At 43.0% G+C, this 10220-nt stretch overlaps 1 non-coding gene and 3 pseudogenes across 4 annotated transcripts in view; 2 read left to right on the forward strand and 2 right to left on the reverse strand.

The window, feature by feature from the left end:
* Positions 1-10220, forward strand: part of LOC126953147 (class I histocompatibility antigen, Gogo-OKO alpha chain-like) — a 280609-nt pseudogene that overhangs the window by 175386 nt on the left and 95003 nt on the right. The gene's annotated exons all lie outside the window — the stretch shown is intronic.
* The window catches only part of LOC126953088 (class I histocompatibility antigen, Gogo-B*0101 alpha chain-like), a 133020-nt pseudogene that overhangs the window by 65184 nt on the left and 57616 nt on the right, over positions 1-10220 (reverse strand). The gene's annotated exons all lie outside the window — the stretch shown is intronic.
* Positions 1-10220, forward strand: part of LOC126953075 (HLA class I histocompatibility antigen, B alpha chain-like) — a 147162-nt pseudogene that overhangs the window by 41939 nt on the left and 95003 nt on the right. The window lies entirely within an intron of this gene.
* LOC126953967 (U6 spliceosomal RNA) lies at positions 8784-8890 on the reverse strand. Its single transcript, XR_007725437.1, has one exon. It is a non-coding gene; the product is annotated as a U6 spliceosomal RNA (small nuclear RNA).

The following is a 10220-nucleotide window of genomic DNA, read 5'->3' on the forward strand; positions in this document are numbered from 1 at the left end:
CCACGCTTGAAAATACGGGAGGTAGCCAGTGTTTCTCTTCATGGCCAAACACTTGTCTCCAATTTTTACTATTGTCCTGTTTTTTTTAAACCAACACAGCGGTAGTAGCTGAAAAGAGAGAGGACGATGAAGAAGAACTTTGTAGGCACAAAGAAAAGGAAAAGTATGTGGAGCTTTGCTGTGTATCTGTCAGTTCATTCTACTCCACTAGGACACCGCGTTCTCAGGACTTGATGCCCTGCAGGCCCCCAGCTGAGGGCAGCGAGCACCCTGAGAGTGGCCTGGACTCCCCTCTCGGAGTGTAATGGCACAGCCACAGCATCTGCATGTGAAGCCGTCCTGCACTTCTGGAACCGTCTCTCTTGGTCATGGTGGCTACTGTGACATTGTCCTTTCTTCCGTTTTCCTTTCTTCCTCTGTCTTGTTGCTGGGGATAACTTTGCCCCTGCTGGCATCATGTCCTGAAGAGCTGAGGATGACACATCCTGGCTGGCATCCTCCCTGGTCAGCCTTGGGTCACTGTCTAAGTGCTGCCCATGGCAGGAGGTTCTGGGAATGAGCGGCAGTGCCTCATGGAGCTGTCCCTGTGAGAGTGGCCCGCAGGTGTTTGTACCTGTGGCATTTTCACAACTCTTTCCAAGGAGTCTTGTGGGAGGAGACCAGGTCTGGGTCCTCACCTGTGTCCCCCATCTCTCACCTGGATGGCTATGGGGCCGACATTGTCGGAAATGAGAAACGCTGCCCCTTCACAAGGCACTACCTAATTTTTCTCTTCTGGAAGGTGGCAGCACAATGCCCAGGCTGAGATGGACACAGGAGTCAGCATCTTAAAGTAAAACATGTGATTCTAATAGAAATACCTGAGCTTGTCAATGCGAATGAACAGGACCTTCCACCCTCTGGCAACTGTGTATTTCTCCTTAAGATATGACAAAAACAGAAAGAAAGAAAGAGAAAGAAGAAAAAGAAAGAAAGAAAGAAAGAAGAGAGAGAGAGAGAGAGAGAAAGAAAGAAAGAAAGAAAGAAAGAAAGAAAGAAAGAAAAGAAAGAAAGAAAGAAAGAAGAGAAAGAAGGAAAAGAAGGAAGGAAGGAAGGAAGGAAAAGAAGAAAGGAAGAAAGGAAAGAAGGAAGGAAGGAAAGGAAAGAAAAGAAAGAAGGAAGGAAGGAAGGAAGAAGGAAGAAAGGAAGAAAGAAAGAAAGAAGAAAGAAAGAAAGAAGAAAAAAAAAGCAGGAGAAGGTGTGGTGGCTGGGGTGTGGGGAGCTGGGACCATGGCCCTGTGCAGGTGAGTTGCCGGGTGCTTCTGGGGAGGCCACCACCATCCTGGGCTCTGGCAGGTTGGGCACCGCAGAGCCAGCCTTCCTGACAATGCCGTCTGTCCCAGTGGCTCACCAGAAGTCACAACGCCCAGATTAGTTTTGTGTTGATAGAAAATTTTAAAGCATTATGTAATATAATTTTACACTTTTTGAGGAGTCAAATAAATCTCTCTGGCTCAGCTGCTACTCATGGCAATCTCTCTAATGTGCTTGAAGACGGTCAGATCTGTGGGGTTCCCACTCTCAGTGAAGACCTGCACTTCCCTGCTGGGTCTATTTTCTGGTGTCTTTGCCTGTTGGTTGCCCCTGTGACTGGTGACCTCATGCCCTCTGGTGGAAGCCATGCTGTCTTGCTCATTGAGGGTTGGAAAACTGGAAAATTACGCTCTATGAGGATAGGCAGTAACATTGGTTCTGTGTGGCATTGTCATCACCCGCACTTGAAGGAGAAGCCGTGTTTCAGAAAGTACAAAACGTGGCCCCATCCCGTGGCTGCCAAGCGGCCTAGTGGCAATGTGAGCCCGAGTGGGTGAAACTGTGATGCAGGACAGGGTGGATTCAAGGGCCCCTTCCCAGCTCAGGGATTGACTGCAGGGCTGGTGGTAACCAGGGCTGAGAGGAACCTGGAGACATGCTGGGGTAGGTGGAGCCGGGTGAGAGCCTGGAGAGAGCCTCCACCTGTCTTCACAGCACCTGGAGGAGACATACTGAGGAGGGGGCACCTGCCCCTCCACTCTACCTCACCATTGTCCCCCAGCCACACTGGCATCCCTGGTGTCCACCAGGCACTTTTCACGTGTCTCTTCCTTAACCTTCAGAACCTCTCCGTGAGGTCCGTATTGGATTTGCATTTCCGGAGTAGAGGGAAGACTCTGAGCCTGGGAGACTCCATAGGGAGGGGTCCACACTCTATGACTGACGCCACAGTTGAGCCCCAGCAGCTTGAACTTCGGACCCCAGAGTGTTCTGAGCTCTGAGTTGCTCTGGGCTGGCGGTGCCCTGTGCCAGCTACACCAAGGCAGCCGTGTGCCTGCTGGTCCTACAGGATTTGCCACCTGAAACCAGAAGCAGATCAGGATTTCCCAAATTGTCTCTAGCCCTGATGGGTGACATCTCCACTGTTTTAATAAGGCAATAATCGCAGCTACCACTTCTGTGGTGGGTGCTGCCATGTGCCAGGCATCTTTCTGGGTACTTGGCATATGTGAACACACACATTTACAATGGAAGCTCGTGAAGCACAGAGAGGTTAAGTGACTTGGTCAAGGTCACACAGCAGTAAGTAGTGGAGCTGGAATTTGAGCTGAGACAGTCTGGTCAAGGGCTCAGGCCCTCACTGCTGGCACCATGTCACATACAGTGAGATGACTGAAGGTGGGAAGAAGGTGGGGTGTGTTGATTACATGGAGTACACTTGGCTTTGTAGTAAGCTGGAGCCTGTGGCCACCAAAGGTGGATTTGCGCATGAGCCAAGGACAGGTTTCTAATGTGCCAGATGAGGTGAGTAAGATTATACAACTGTGTCTTCAGCCTTGTCCTCCCCGTCTTTGTCATCTCCTGAGGATGGAGCATCTGTCATGTGCACACGGAGTGGCACCACTCCTGCTGGGTGAGTCGCTGCAGCTGCAGGCCCCCATGGTCATCGTGAGAGGCAGTCAGCACCTGCAGCTGCTGGGGCTCCACCAGGATGCATTTTGAGGACACCAGCTCTGCACCATCCTTGACCCAGACAGTGGGCCCCATGGGACCACCTCCAGGCAGGGAGCAACTCAGCCCTGCGGTGTCCCCAATGTCAAAGAACAACTGCTCCTTCTGGTTTCAAGACCTCAGCGGAAGGCTGCAGCAGGCCTTGAGTGAGGATCGGCTCCCAGAGCCTGGGGTCCTGCCAGACAACACTCAAACCAGGGGCTGGTAAAATAATCCCCAAAAGGGCCTGGGGCAACATTTTCAACTTTGCCAACCAGTCTCTGTGCCAAAGACTTAACTCTGCCCTTGCAGCATGAAGCAGCCTTCCATAGATATCCTGCTGGTCTCCCCCAGACAGGCTGCTCCCAGTCCTAGGGGATCTGAAGTAGCGCCTGAATGGCCACAGCCATGCAAAGCAATAGGGCACAGGCCAGGGTGTCTGTGGCAGGGGCTGGGGCTGCAGTTTGTCAGGCAGTATGCACAGGCACACTGCTCCCCACAGCTTTGCTTGGCACTAGCAAGAGGAGAGTGTCCCTTAGAAGCCTGGGGACCACTGGAGCCCAACTCAGTGTGTGCAACTCCCAAATGGGCTTAGTGCCCATAAACCCAGCACCACTGTGGGCTGCTGACCCACCAGGGCATAGTGCACCAGAGCTGAGCCAGCTGTCCTTGACCCACCAGGCCTCAGACCATGACCAGCCCAGCTTACTGGGGCACAGGGACACTGGAACAGAATTTTAAGAATGAGTTCACTGAATTTGGTGGGGGGATTTCTTGAATTGTTTCTCTAATCTATTTGGATTTAAAGGCACAAATGACTCTATTTCCAGTAGTACAGAGAGTGTGAATACTCAGAATATCACCATTGGATAGACCTAATCAAATAGTTATAAGGTCTGGGTGATCATGTATTTGACACCTTAGAAGACTTTGTTAAACTAGCAAGTATAAGGTGATTGGCTGATTTTTGCCAGTTCTGCTGGACAAAATGGGGGAAAAAAAGATGAACTCAAGGCTGCAAACTTCTAGCTCATGAGCCACGTAAGTCACCTAAAAGTTTCTGTTTCCTTTGAATGAAATCCTAATCTCCTGTAGCTGCAGGGCTGAACTTTCTGAAAAATAACCACAGAGTCTCATTCTGTGGGTGGCTAAATTACAACACAAAACAAATCCCAGACTCAAAGAATATCTGTTATTTAAGTGAAGTCATTGATTGGGAATAAATGGGATCCTGAAAATCAGAATGGGGACATCTGGGCAGATCCTGATGAAACTAAAGACACTCAACTCCTAAATTCCTCTGAAAATTATTTGCCAGTTACATTCAACCACATTTGGCAAAATTAATCCAGTTTTCCCTAACGAAAAAGTACTGGTCTTCTTTGAGGTAGTTGCCCTCAAGACCCTGTGATTCCACTCCACATTTACCCCCAACACCCCTCTGTGATTCCAGATCCGTAAATAGCCTTGAGTCCTAGCATGTCCTGAAAGGTGTGGTGGAATGTGTCAGTAAGATGATTTAGAGAAGCAATGTGACAATGTGATTAAAATAATTAAAAATGTTTAAAAGTCTTGTCTTAATATTTATCGTTTGAGTAGCCTATGAATTTTCTAAAATTCTAAACATAGAAGAATCTCTCTATATAAAGATGCTTGTCAAAACATTATTTACAACAAGACAAAATGAAAGCAGATGGATCCAAAAGAAGTTGGGTTACATCTTCTTATCTGAAGTGGGATGCAGCTTGTAAAAGTGTATAAACTTTATGCAAAGTTTATAACATGGAAAACTACTTGTATAATAATACATTCAAAAAGCAACATCCAAGATAACCCATAACATATGAATGCAACTTTGTAAAATGACAGCATATACAAATATATATATATATATAGAAAATAACAAAATGAAAATGAGCACCACTGCACAAGACAGCTCCACGGACCACCATTTGCACTGCAGTCTACAAAGGTTCAACAATGTAATAGCAGTGATTTTTTGAAGAAAGGCCTAGGTGATGTTTCTGTCTGTGCATTTTAAAGTCTTCTGTGATCAAATAGGGTTTCACTTTTCCAATATAAAAATATATATTTTAATGTTTAAAATAAAACATTTGAAGTAAAATAACAATGAAATGAGGCCAGACATGGTGGCATGCACCTGTAGTCCCAGCTACTCAGGAGGCTGAGGCAGGAACATTATAGAGCCCAGAAGTTCAAGGATGTAGGACACTATGATCACAGCTGTGAATAGTCACTGCACTCCAGCCTGGGCAACATATCAAGACCTTATCTCAATAATAATAATAATAATAATAATAATAATAATATTCACAATCTTCTTTCTGCCTCAAGCTAAAAACTGCTTTCTCATTTGAACCCAAAGGGCAGAAATGCCTACTGAGTGCTCCACCAGAGAAAAGAAATGAGTTCTTCCTTCACAATCTATGATCCAATTTTTGGTTATAGAGTTCAGCTGAGCAATAAAGGCAACACTAAGAACACCATCAATATATAGACTATTGATTGTCATGTATGTGTTCATGTATAAATGTGTAACCCTGAAAGAGGGAGATGGATTCTTCCATTTCATAGATGAAAATCTGAGTCCCTGTGAACTTTGAGGCTTGTTCTGGGTTCACTGAATGTAAACCTTGAGAATTGGGAGACACTCGGCCTCCTGCAGAGCCCACCTAGGCATAAGCCAAACCAGTGGAGATGCCTCAACAGTAGGAAAGGCAACTGAGATCCAGGAATGTCCACACTTGTAGAGGGTCCGTGTCCAGCAGAATACAACTGAAGGATGGGCGGAGGGTAGAGTCTAGCCGCTTCCTTCAGCTGGTGGTGGCAGATGGGTGGGTCAGTCAGCTACCCACGAGGTGTATCATATTCCTAGGGCTGTCTCTCATTCCTCTACTGAGAACTCCATCCTGCACAGACAAAAACCATATATTCGCTGGTAAGCAGGATCACTTTTAGAAATGTAAACATAACTTCCCTAACATTAAAGTCAAACATTCTTTCTCCCAGTGAATCATCTTATTTGGATAATCTCCTAACTTCCCCTGAAGTTAGCCCCAGAGTTGCATCTGAGCATTTGGATCCAAGACAGAAAGTCATTTTGGGGTTTGGACCTGGCTGATCTTGGACCGTGTTCTGAAAAGGAAGCTTTCTACTTGCAGAAGAGCAAGGGTGAGCTCTGAATAGGAGATGAAATCATGAGGGGAAAAGACAGATGGGCAGATTCCCAAGCAAACTTGAAATATGTTTGCCAGCCTCTTTTCAGTTGTGATAAAATACACATCAACACAAAATTTGCCATTGTAACCATTTAAGTGTACAATGCAGTAACATTTAGTAGGTGCACAACGTTATGCAGCCATCATCACTATCAAGTTCCAGAGCATTTTCACCACCCTAGAAGGAAACTCTGTACCTGCTAAGCAGTTACCTTCCACTGTCCCCTGCCACCAGCCCCTGGCACCATTAACCCAGGTTCTGTCTCTCTAGATTTGCTTCTTCTGAATATTTTATTAAAATGGAATCATACAATATATGGCCTTTTGTGACTGGCTTCTTTCATTTGACATGGTTTCAAGATTCATCCAAGTTGTAGCATGTATCAGTACATTATTCCTTTTATGGTCAAATAATATTCCATTGCAGAATAGATTACATGTTGTTTATCCATTCATCAGTTGATGGGCATTTTCTATTAAATTAAATAGAGTAAAACAAAAGAGGAGTTACAAATTATCACCTCCCAAAAAATACTTGCTTTTCTATTTACCTATGAAGTTACTTTTAGCTGTGTACTTCTTTGCTTCATATGGCTTCAAGTTGCTATCTAATGTCCTTTTATTTCAGTGTGAAGCATCCCTTTTAGCATTAACTGTAGAATAGTTTTACCTGAGACAAATGCCATCCGTTTTTATTTACCTGTGCATGTCTGAATTTCTCCATTATTTCTGACAGAGTTTTGCCAAATATGCAACTGTCAGTTGAGACACGTTGTTTTTTTTGTTTCTGAACTTTAAATTTGTCATGCCAATGTCTTCTGAACTCCATAGTTTCTGAAGAAGATTTGGTGGTTAATCTCATGGAGGATCCTTGTACTATATGAGTCCCTTCTCTTGTTGTTTTCAAGATGCTCTGTTTGTCTTTGGACTTTTGACGTTTTCATTATAATGTCTCTCAGTGTGGACATCTTTGAATTACTGCTACTTTAAATGTTTCAGTGTGTTGGATACCCAGATTCATGTTTTTAATAAAATTTCCGAAGTTTGGGGTCATTATTTCTTTAAATACTCTTTCTCCCCTCTTCTTCCTTCTCTCTTTTGGGGACTCCCCAAAATGCATATACTTGATGCTGTCTCTCAGATCTCTTCTGTTCATTTTTCTTCATACTTTTTCCCTTCTGCTCCTCAAATGGGCAATTTCAATTGGCCTATGTTTGAGCTTACTGATTCTACATTCTGCAAACTAAAATCTGCTCTTGAAGTCCTCCAGTGAATTTTTCCATTTTGCTTTCAGCTCCAGATTTCCATTTGCTTCCTTTTCACAATTATTTATTGATTTCTGCTATTTAGTGAAAGGTAGTTCTCCTGATTTTCTTTAGTTGTTTGTCCATGGTTTCCTTTAGCTCTTTGACTATGTTTAAGACAGTTGATTCAAAGTTTTTTTCTAGTAAGTCAGTCCATTCTTCTTCAGGAACAATTTCTTTCCATTGCTTTTCCTGTGAATGAGTCATACATGCATAATTCATGTTTCTTGAAGTTGAAAACCAGACATTTTCAATATTATAATGCGGTAACTGTGAAAATTACATTTTCTAAACTATTTTTGTATAGACTGTATTCTTTATTGTATGTGGTCACTGAAGTCTCATAGTTGTAGATGTGTGGTCTTATTTCTGAGTTCTCTATTCTATTCCATTGGTCCATGCATCTGTTTTTGTAGCAGTACCATACTGTTTTGGTTACTGTAGCCTTGTAGTATAGTTTGAAGTCAAGTAGCATGATGCCTCCAGCTTTGTTCTTTTTGCTTAAGATTGTCTTGACTATAAAGCTCTTTTTGGTTCTATATGACTTTTAAAATCATTTCTTCTAATTCTGTGAAAAATGTCAATGGTAGTTTAATGAAAATAGCATTGAATCTATAAATTACTTTGAGCAGTATGACCATTTTCATGATATTGATTCTTTCTATCCATGAGCATGGAGTGTTTTTCCATTTGTTTGTGTCCTCTCTGATTTACTTGAGCAGCAGTTTGTAGTTCTCCTTGAAGAGATCCTTCAATTCCTTTGTGAGCTGTATTCCGAGGCATCTTATTCTGTTTGTAGCCATTATGAATAGAAATTTATTCACAATTTGACTCTCTGCTTGTCTATCGTTGTTGTATAGGAATGCTTGTGACTTCTGCACATTGATTTGGTATTCTGAGACTTTACTGAAGTTGCTTATCAGTTTAAGAAACTTTTCAGCTAAAACAATGGGGTTTTCTAGATATACGATCATGTCATTTGCAAACAAAGACAATTTGACTTCCTGTCGTCCTGTTTGAATATCCTTTCTTTCTCTTACCTGATTGCCCTGGCCAGAACTTCCAATACTTTGTTGAATAGGACTGGTAAGAGAGGGCAGCCTTGCCTTGTGCAGGTGTTAAAGGGGAATGCTTCCAAATTTTGCCCATTCGGTATGATACTGGTTGTGAGTCTGTCATACACGACTTTTATTATTTTGAGATATGTTCCTTCAATACCTAGTTTACTGAGAGTTTTAAAAATATGGAATGCTTCATGAATTTGCATGTCACCCTTGTGCAGGGGCCATGCTGATCTGCTCAGTATCTTTCCAATTTTAGTATACGTGCTGCCAAAGCAAGTACTGACCACAAGTTCTTAGAAGTGGAGATAAGTGAAGAACTGTGGGTGAGATGGAGTGTTGAATTTCATCTGCAGTAATTTCTGCATCTAACAAAATGTGATTATCTCTGTCTTTTATTCTTTAATTAAGTGGTAAAATGCATTACAGATTTAAAGTTTAAATATTCTTGTATCCTGGGGATGAATAACCTGGGCAGGATATTTAATTTATTTACAGCTCATTGGTGGACACAGTCTAGTATTGTTTTTCTCAGTATTTTTACCTCTAATTGCTTCAAAGTGATTATCATATCATGCTTTTCTCTTATGTATTCCTTGCTGGCTTTAGAATCAATGTTATTTATATATACATAAACAATAATGAGTTTGCTGGTTTTCTCTATGTTTCCTCATACTCTTGAGTATTATGTATAAATTCAGTAACTTTCTTCGGAGTTTTGATGGAAGTCACCTGTAAAACAGTCTGGATATGCCTGAAGGGAAATAAAGTTTTGCAACCGTTTTAACTTCTTTACTTGTAATAAGTTCTCCCCATTGACATAATCTTGTTCATAGTCTCAAAATTATTTAAACCTCTACTATATCTTTAGTGGCATGTTTATCTATCGTAATGTTATTTATTCTTAATTGCCATTGCCTGTTTTATTTCTCCATCCAAAAAAACAACAGCTGCTTTTGGTTGGCTGGGCCCTCAGCAGTGGCAGCTGCCAGGTCAGCCCTGGTGAGTGGCAACTCAATTACTGTGCCCATGCAGTGTCCATCGCAGCCACCACGGCCACTTTATGCAGGGACTCCATGAGCAAGCCCTGTGCGGCTGAGTGGCATTGTCCGTCAAGCCATCTCACTCACCTGATTACAGGGAGCCCCAGTACCTTAAAGACCCTCTGGTAGGCATCCACACACAACCAGTATCATCATGCACTCGGCCTATAGCAAGAGGTCTATGCGTACCTCTCTCCTCTACCTCCCGATTTTCCAACTCTATTTTCCCCAAGTTCGTGACTGGCCAGCCAAGGCATGAGCCACTGCCCATGACTCATTCATTCATGCAATACTGGGCATCATTTCACACCTCCCACCTCCCATGGGCTTGTTAGGATTTGATTCCTAGTTCCTGGCTTGAGAGCCATTTCCAAAGCTGTTCTGGTGTCAGCTCCCAAGCCTACTGCTGTTGTTGTAGATTTTCCTCTTTATATGTATTTATTTCCTGGAATTAAAAATAATTGCACTAATTTTTTCAATTCAGCATTTCTAAGGATATGCAGTAGGAGTGATTCTTCTTAGTGTAGATAGAATTGCTTCAAAACACCAGCAATGTATATTTGAGGGAAG

This window comes from Macaca thibetana, chromosome 4, assembly GCF_024542745.1.
Source record: "Macaca thibetana thibetana isolate TM-01 chromosome 4, ASM2454274v1, whole genome shotgun sequence".
Classification (NCBI taxonomy): Eukaryota; Metazoa; Chordata; class Mammalia; order Primates; family Cercopithecidae; genus Macaca; species Macaca thibetana.